General features: G+C 38.5%; 1 protein-coding gene and 1 long non-coding RNA gene across 4 annotated transcripts in view; one reads left to right on the top strand and one right to left on the bottom strand.

Annotated features, from left to right (window-relative positions):
- Positions 1-254: 254 nt before the first annotated feature.
- On the bottom strand, positions 255-3,425 carry LOC124170889. Its single transcript, XR_006867606.1, has 3 exons — positions 3,344-3,425; positions 2,299-2,628; positions 255-1,376 (listed from the first exon to the last, which is right to left on the bottom strand). It is a non-coding gene; the product is annotated as an uncharacterized LOC124170889 (long non-coding RNA).
- A 58-nt stretch (positions 3,426-3,483) lies between these two features.
- Positions 3,484-9,576, top strand: part of LOC124170885 (cytokine receptor-like) — a 137,103-nt gene continuing 131,010 nt past the window's right edge. For 2 of the 3 annotated variants that reach the window (XM_046549914.1, XM_046549913.1), the window contains exon 1: positions 3,485-3,830. The gene's annotated coding sequence lies outside the window, so the exon portion shown is untranslated. Of the gene's footprint in view, positions 3,831-9,576 lie in introns of all 3 variants that reach the window. The other variant, XM_046549912.1, reaches the window with a different exon arrangement.

Genomic DNA, 9,576 nt, shown 5'->3' with positions numbered 1-9,576 from the left:
GGTGCCAATCTGGCCTTTTTCAAATGCAGTTAAAATTGATCATTGCCATTAATCTAAACTGGGATTTCTAAAACAAAATAATTTGTTTATTATGAATACACTAATGGTGGGTAACAAATCGCAATCAATCCCTTTTGTTTTCTTAGATGGAGGAAACTACCCTATTATTTAAGTACTTTTGCGTAGTGTGGTAATTATGTTAGCTCATGAAATATAATATTGTTAAAAATAATTTGTCACTTAATCCTCTTTTTTTAGCAGTTTTCACCATTACCTACCCTATTGTTACTGAAAATTACGCCATCGTGGGTAGTGTGTCCCATTCTAATGGATGCACAACACCACTTAAAGGATAACCACAGGCAGATTAAAATTCTGTCCTCAATGTGTCTGTTTAGAGTTGAGAGTAGAAATGTAAGTGATGTCCAATGGCAACAATAACAACATGCTAAACAGAAGTCATTTTTGAGGCATGCAGACTGGAGGTGATATGAATGTGAACAGTAAATGGATGTCTGCTGCGGACAGTCACTGGGCATGCTGTATGGCAGTATGCTGTGTGGATTAACTATCAATATAAGGTAACTGGTTTCCTGTGCGCACACACACACACACACACACACTTGACTTCATGTCGGCGGGACACTCTCTTATGGAACTCCCAATTTTCAGAGTTTTTGCGTGGTTTACTAAGCCCTTTTGCTTTGTGTTTTACATCATAATGTGCACAATCACTTTCTTGATTCATTGGTGTAACAACCATCATTGAGAGTTCAGTAGTTTCAAATTTGTTGCTGCTTTTATGCAACAAGTGAACTTGGCTTATCGGACCGCAAGGAGGAGACCGCCACCGGCTGGGCTCTTGCATGGTCAGGCTCGGCATCGGCTGTTGAAGGCGTATCACGAGGCAATGGCAAGACCCACCTTACTTCTACCAACTCTACTGCTACAACAATAGCAATGGCTAAATCAACCCCAGAATCACCAAGGAAAGGCAATAATGAATAAGGTATATTGGACGCCTTAACCTACTTGGATCTGCGGAGGAGACAACACCAACCACTCATCTACGATGAGAGCATGGAGTCCTAGTATCAACAGTATGTACATCAGTGGCCCCAGTGTAATCCAAAATAATTGTAACAAGTGCATTTAGTGATAATTGTCATGAGGGCCAAAGCTCACCCCATAGTAAGCTGCAGGAGTATGAATTTTGCAGATACCATTAAGGGGGCAGTTTCTTCTCCTCAACCATTTAGCACATCAAGGGTATTTGTTGGAGGGTTTATGAAGGCTTCATCCAGGATGTGAACCTGAGATCCTTACATCGGTATACCATCTCTTTACCTACCATGCCTCCACGCTCCCCCAAATTTCTAAAAAAAAAGAAACAATTTCCATAAAATTTTCATATATTTTCTGTGGTGTAGCTTAAATGATAAAATTTTAATCTTGAAACACATATTATTTTACAATGTTTTTGGTGGACTGCATTATACAAAGTTAACTTTCCCATTGATTCTCTAAATTTAAAATATTTATCATGGTAATTGATAATTCTTAAAACCACAATCTTTTAAGCAGAAATATTTGCAAAGACTGAAAATACACATTATGCAATGGCACCATTGAATATATAATAAATAACCGTGGTATCCAAGGCACCTGTATAGCATACTTAAAACCCTAATGGACCAGAAAGCTGAAGGCCCATGGTTTGATTCCCCGCCCACAGAAAATTTCCTGCTTGCAATATAAATGACTTATGAAACTTTTCGGAATGCCCATTAGTTCCTCCACATACGTGAACATGAATTTATTTAACAACATATAGGCCTTAGTAATTTCAAATCAAAATGCTGTCACATCAAAAATTACACAGGTGTAATTTAAAAGAAATGACCTGTTACTATTTGTTGAGTAATAGCAAAATACTGCATATAAAGATGCATTTTTTAAATTGAATTTATGGCGAGCAACTCACAAATTTTTCTTTTGCTATGGCAAGAGATTTTCAGAGTAAGGAAAGCAAAAGTTGGTTTAGAAAATATAGTTTGATTGCAAGAGTAGTGATGATAGATGCCCTTTTTCATCATCTCTTATACAACCTGTATGTATATCTTCTCTAATGCACACCCTGGATATATAACCACCAGCCGCCACGGTCCTGGAGTATACCAGCCCTGTCTGGCCTCCCTACTATCTGGGTCATATTGAGAAACTTGAAACTATGCAGAGGAAGTTCCTGAGACTTGTGGGGGTTCGACAAGGACTACACTACAGGGATATTCCTCTTACTGGACTGCAGGCTGAGTTTCTCATCCATGATCTGCAAGTGAAATGCTGTGTTCCAGATCTTTTGTTCCTGATGAAGCTGGTAAATGAGCGGCTGGAATGTCTGATGCTTCTGTTACAAGTGGACTTCTGCATTCCATCAAGGACTCGGTCACATGATTTGTTCAGCATGTGCCAGTACCAACGCTCCTATGACTTCCACGGTCCACTCGCAAGAATGATGAGGCTCGGAAATAGTTTCTGCGACACGTTCCACATCTTCAACAGCAGTGCAGCGACTGTTAGATGTCCTCGCTGCCCCCAGGGAGTTGGGTAGTGGTCTTGGTAAATGAACTGTGAATGAGTTTATATATAATTTTTCCTATGCATGTAGTAATATATTTGATTTGTTAAGTGTTTTGCATCTGTCAAAATTTTATTGTTTTATTTTGCATTCGTTACTATCTATATATCTTTTTCCACTTGTTATTCATTCTTAGCAGTTCGGCACTTGTTATCGATTATATATTTTAGCACTTGTTATCATTACATATGTTTGTATTCGTCTACATTTATTATTGTTATTTGTAGCTTTTTATACTTGTTATTATTTATATATCTTTTACTCTTGTTATTTATTTTTGCATCGGATATATATTTTTGATAATATTTTGAACTTGTTATTATTACAGCTGTTTTGCTTTTGTTTAATATTCATAGAAATTTTTGTATTATTGATTATTATATTACAATAACGGTAACCACAGTTGCATGCTTATATTTATGTAATGGGTTTTGCCATTCGAATGAAATAAATAAATAACTAATTCATTGAAGCAATTGGTATTATAAGTTTCTATGATTCGAATATATTTTGTATTCTTCTGTATGATTATGCCCCTAAGCAGTGTATTCGAAATTATCTCACTAAAAAGTCTTCAGTACCATGGACGAGAATGAAGATCTTACTTGTAATGACGATTTATTACTGAGAGAGCGTATCTGATGTAATAAAAAGTGACGAAAATCACTTAATTTAACTTTTAACCTATTGAGTAAAACTACTTACCCATTAATAATGAAGTAATTCATTCAATCATCGTTTTCATCTATGGAAAGCAACTCAAATATCAAAACGCGGTGCAACATGGGAACTCTTCGCGACCTATAATATCGACAGTCGACAGTATCGATAGTATCGACCTTGCTCAGTTGTTCCTGTAAAGTAGCTCCATCTGGCGGATAATTAGGTCTCAAGGAAAAATATATTTTTGTGATATAGAATGTCTGTAATACATTTAAAATCTTTGGATTGTGGCCGTGAGGGCGAAGATGGTTGTTAATTTAGTGCGTATATTCCGTTCCGAACATTTATAGCTGAAGAACGCTGGAGACCTGCTCGATCTGCGGTAAACTTCTATTTGTGACGTAGTCGATTTTCCGAAACTGACTTCTTGGAAAGTGATTGTGTGGGTTCAAGATGTTGCAAGTCAAGTTCTTATAGTTAGTCTTCTTGCGGAAGTGTTCGTGTTGTTACTTTTGGAATTGCATTTGAGGTATGTATATTTATTTAGTTGAACTACATGTGAATTAATGAGTGTTTAATCGTTAAGCTAAGAATGTGACGAAGGGAATCGCATCGCTGTGATAACAACGTTACGAGGTGCTGCATGAGTTGATTCTGATGTGCTTTTCATTTGTGACATGTGCCTCTGTTGTAAGGATTTTTCATGAAAAACCAGTGATCATCTCTATTACATCGCCTATTTGAAATTTCTTGTTCAAGAGCAATTGGTATTTGGTGCTACCGCGCAATAATGTGTTTAGTGTACGATATACGAGATGTTATTTTAGGGTTCGTGAAATATCCTTTAGTGTCATTGGTATTTTTTATTATTTCCATTTGTTGGTTTCATTTAATCTTTTATGGCTTCAATTGCATTCAAGTTCCAATATTGTTGTTCTTCAGAAACTAACGAGTGATGAAGTAAACTCATTTGTTTTCGTACTACTATTTGTTCTGTTACATCGGTAAAAGTGTGATTTATTTATTTTTGTAGCCATTTTCTTGTTTGTATTTTGTGTACAGGTTTAAGATTTAGTTGATGTTAGGTTTTCTAGTCTCCTGTCGGTGAACTTCGGCAATACTCGAAATGTAAATGGTAGTTCGAGTGTTTTCTCGAGTTTCTAAATCAAGACCTTTAAACAGTATAAAATGCCTGGAAGGATATTTTTTGCCCAGGTGTTATTGTTGATTGTCTGAATTAAAGTCATCGTTCTAATCTTTTTTTCGGGGAAGTGGTTTAAGTTTTTATATTCAAAAGGATTGTGTATGGGATTTGGTTTTCGTAATTAGTTCTGGGAAATGCTGCCCGCAAGTGACCACCAATTTGGTGAGTGAAAATATTAATTTCTTTTTATATTGACATTAGTCATATTTCTTACGTGTGTCATTTTGAAAAGCTTTTTGGTAACTCTCGAGCTTGTAATTGGCATGAACATTGTTTATCACGCGGTTCTTTTGCGTTTTCGATAAATGCCAATTAAATATCTAATTTTAACATTTTTTATTTTAGTAAAGGAGGTAATCTGTGTCATATACGTTGTTAATTAGAAATGTGTGCGGTAAAATCCGCCGTTGTACGAAATATTTGCGTTATCACCTCGGGTGATAAGTTTATGCTTGGCTGATGAGTATGATGAATTTATCTTAAATAAGTAAGAATACTTGTCTTTGAAGTAATATTCAGAATATTGTTTGTTTTTCTTATTAGAGTGCCGTGATTGCCTGCGTAACACCCCTAATTGAGTAGTGTACAGTTCCAAAACAATCGCGGGATGTGCACCCTCTTCTCCTCCTTGTGGACACAGTTTACATTTTTTGCAATAAATTCCATCCTATATCGCAGATATAAGTAATGCTATGAAGTATGTTTTAGTATTGTCTATATTTGTTACAACATGAGCGCAATTTTTCGCCCGTGTCGACGAAATGTCCACGATTTGTTTAGATTTGTCATCGATATTATGCTTTATACAGTCTCAAATTGTGTTTGTAGGTATTTTGTATAGTCTCTTCTAGATACATTTGTGCAACCTCGTCTAAATCCAATGAATTGCTTTTTATCGGTGTGATCAAGGAACTGTCGAAGGTTTTGGATTATATATGTCATTTCCATTTTAAGTTAATTGCCATGGCTCGTGTGTTGCCATTAGTCTGCTTTCTGAAGCAAAGTCAAACCTCAGCTCTGGGCCTTTGGTCGTCGTTTTTACCCGCTGTCCCTCGTTGTTTGTCATCCCTTAAGCTTTTTGACTTGTTGCCTACGAGGATGCTCAGGCATCCGCTGAAAGGGGCCCCAAAGACCTTGCCTGCAACCGCGGCTAATGGAGCTACGTGCCTACTATCCCTGACCTTAAGTCGGTCCAAAGGATTTTCCTGCTCTCGGACGACCCTCGTGAAAAGCCTCTCCCATAGTCCTGTGCTCCCCCTTTTCCCTCCTTGTTGCACACCCTGCCTTCAAGAATTCCATTACTTGGAAGCGCCCCCTCCTAATAGTGCCTCACCCCCCTCCCTTCCCTCCCCTCGCTTCCTTTTTCTCGCTCCTCGGTCAAGAGCGAGTCGTCATCTTGACGCCTCTTCCCGAAAGCCTTCATTGCTATTCAGGCCCACGTTCTCAGGTGGCCGGCAGGACTCTGCATTGGGCTACTCGCATTCCATCTAGCGTTCTGCGTCACGGAGTAAATTTTGCCAATATTTTTCACCATTAATTTTTCCTATCATTCATGTGGAATTGCTATCATGTGCCTCTTTTATCTCACCGAACTTTTTCCTTGCCGTCGAGAGGAATGTTTTACTGAATATGGGACTGTTATAGTATATACTTTCGTGGTGATTTGACGTAGAAAACACTCATTCTCAGTAAAATCTTGTGGATACCCATCGAATTAACTGGAAGGAATTTTCTCGGGTTGGCAACCGGGTGAGATGGTCCATGAACCATGGATATCGTAGGCAACTTCACCCGTTTCTCCACTCCCGAAATTTTCCTTAGTAAAATGTTGGACGAATTCATTGGTCTGGCTACTCCATAAGATTTATGCTCTCACGTTGACGTAAACATGGCATAAGCTCATTTGATCTCAGCTAGAATTCGCGTTAGCGCCTTGTTTTAGTAAGTGCTATTCCAAGTTATCTCCTATTCAGTGAATTTATGTTTTCATAATTCCACGGCCCCTTTTGATACATTTAATATCTTTTTTATGTATGAGGGCGTGTACAGAGCCTTCTTTCGAACAGCAGTATCAACGTGTGAGGTAGAAGTAGAGTTCCGCCGAAATATGCTTTTCATATTATCCTGTGGTGGATTAGGATGTGACTGGATATCACTACCGTGCTTACGTTAATACGGATTTCTCAGTGAAAAATTGATACACTCATTGCATATTAGGAGTCCCTCTTCCTTTCTGGAAGTTTTTTTTACTTTTAAAGCGAAACGCAGAACTTATTTTTCGGTGTAAATGGAGTTTTTAACGTCCTTATTTCAGTATATCTATGTAAATTTTTCTTTTAAATCACGGAATATGGTGGTTAGCAAATGATATCATCGTGTTGACAGTTCTGTGGAGGGCATTTGTCATGTATTTGGTTTTCAGGCTATATCATTTGGTATAATGGTGTTACACTGTCCGTTTTTTAAAAAGCTGATTACTGTATCCCTTTCGTGGTTCTTATTTTAGTGTGGACTGTTTTCAGTCGTGTGTTAACTAGTGCATGCCTTGAGTAATGTAGGGGAAAAAGAGTCGGGGGTAATGGTTAATTTATATTTGTTGTTGTTTCTATTTTGGAATGAAATTAAATCTTCGAATGCTAATGAATCTTACTTAGTTCCCGTTTTCTAACCAAATGGAAATTCTTACTTCTCAGGAATTGATTTTGTCATTGTTGACGACAGTAATATTCCTTGGTATACTTAATTTTATGTTCTTCTCAACATTATTGTGGAATTAGGAATTATGGGGCTGTTTTGGATGTCATTTCTTTTCGGGAATCGATATGATGTAGCGCCGTATTCACTGATAGTGAGCATTTCTTGAAACGCGAATATTTCAATGAACCTCGAGCGCCCGAGTTATTATAAGTATCTAAATGCTTTCGATATTTTACTTGGGTAAAATCTAATTCATCTACATTCAAGGTAGACCATCTTTTATCGAGATCGAACTTTTTTAGGATTTCTTTTATTTCTCCTGTACTGAAGATATGGCTTGTAAACTTCCTGGTGTTTTTCTTTTGTTCCTTGTTCATATCCAGTCTCACTATTGTGCACGGCGGGCTCAGAGAAGTTTTCAGGGTGTTTTTTTCCTAGGGTTTGATCTCCCTAATATTATAAAATTTTATCAGTTACTATTCGATATTTCCTTGCAATACGCAAAGTGCCGTGTGCGCATGTGAAGGATTTGTGATTTTCAGGTCTGCGAATATAATATTTTCGAGCGTAAAATCTAGTGAAGGGCGAATTCCAAATGTGTTGTTTATCCGTCTCTCATTTCTATTTCGCTCACATAAAAAAATCAATCGTGAAAAATAAGTTTTCCTTGCAGTCCCTAAATCCGCTTCGAAGAAGATTGTTGTTTCTTTAGTTTTTTAGGTTACTTCTGTCTCTAGTATAGATTCATACCGTGGAACGGTCACTTACCAGATGCAACGATAATGACTGTTAGGGATAATTACTGACAAATGCTTAATTAATGTACATATTATAACCAGGAGGAATAATTTAACCTCAAAAGATTACATATCTGGTTTATATTTGGTTAAACTTAAAAATCATTCATTCTGTATGTATTCAAAGCAGTTTTCATTTCGTAATTTTTTGTGACACGCTGGAAAAATGATCGTTGTAAGCTCCGTTAGGTCCACGCTTTCAATCATGCATAGAATCGGAAAGGACATGGTGGGTTGTGAAGGGGCCCTCCCGCGTCTCAAGTTTGGCCGAGAGGAGGGCGCGGAAAGTGCGCTGGGAAGATGGTCTTAGGAGCAGTGGAAACGTCGGCAGGGGTTGTGCCCAGCTGGGGTTTGAAGGGGCCGAGGATTTGGAGACGCATGGGTGGGAGGAGTTTTCATGCGGGTGGTCGGCGTTGGGGCAGGTCGTTTGCGGAGCTTCCCTTCAGCGGTTCACACTTGTCTCTCTCAGAAGGGGGCAGTGGAGAAAGCCGATGAAACGATGGGCAAAAAGCCGAAACAATCAGAAGAGAAGACTTAGTGAGCGCTTTCCTATGAGGAACTCGGAAATCTTTTTCCGTGTGATTCCTTGCGTACTTATTGCTGATGCATAACTTACACGTTTACATGACACCGTGCGAGCTCACTCTAAAGTGTTTGTCAGGGGGAAAAATGTTCGGTTTTATTAGAATGCCATTTTACTTGATGCATTCTGTAAAGTAAAAGCCACTGCGTGCATGATTAAATGAGAGATATTGAATTGTGAAGGAAGGCACATTGTATGGCCGTAAGTGGGGTATAGGGGGAAACATCTCTAATTTCTCTAAGGTCTCGGATGAAGGGAATATACTTGCTTAATCTTACTAACTTTTTGGGTCTTGAAAGTGGCAGTAGAGTGCAATGTGCGTTGTGAGGGCTCACCCGTTGCCTCGGTCGTTTTGGTTGGGGGTGATCAATGTTTTCCTCGCCCCTACCAAACGTGCTCAGTGCATGCCACCTAAATTTTTTGAAATGACCGCCTCAATAGTATTTGGTTTGTGGTATCTTTCTCCAATTTTCTCCAATATACTTCATTGTTATGAAAAAAAACATTATTCTCGCATAAATACTAGTTAAATGGGCCTCCACTGAGTAAGCTTCACTCCGCGGACCACGCACAACTAGACGACATATTCACTATTGACCAGCTATTGTTCATAAGCGTACCATACCTGCGTGAAGTTAGTGGCAGGAATGTGTTTTGCTATGCAGGTTTTTTTTTCACCTTTTTTCAGCTTAGCTCTTCTTAATTTAATGTCTCCATTGCTCAGATTCTATTTTCATCTTATCTCGTGATTCTTTAGAGCGTAGTCAGACGGATGTGACAATAGTGCATGCCGATTTCACTGAATGTGTTTACACCCTTCGGCCCATCTGATTTCACGAACCGCTACTCAATTCGTCTCACAACTCGGCCATCATGTACTCAGCCATATATTTTAAAGCCGTTTTACACGGGGCACGTCATTGCGCTATATGGCGTACGTAAAATTCAAAATTGCGTCGTGTGAAGCGGTGAATTGCTAGAACGAATGCGAGAA

This window comes from Ischnura elegans, chromosome X, assembly GCF_921293095.1.
Source record: "Ischnura elegans chromosome X, ioIscEleg1.1, whole genome shotgun sequence".
NCBI lineage: Eukaryota > Metazoa > Arthropoda > Insecta > Odonata > Coenagrionidae > Ischnura > Ischnura elegans.
This window is presented reverse-complemented; position numbering and strand designations above follow the sequence as displayed.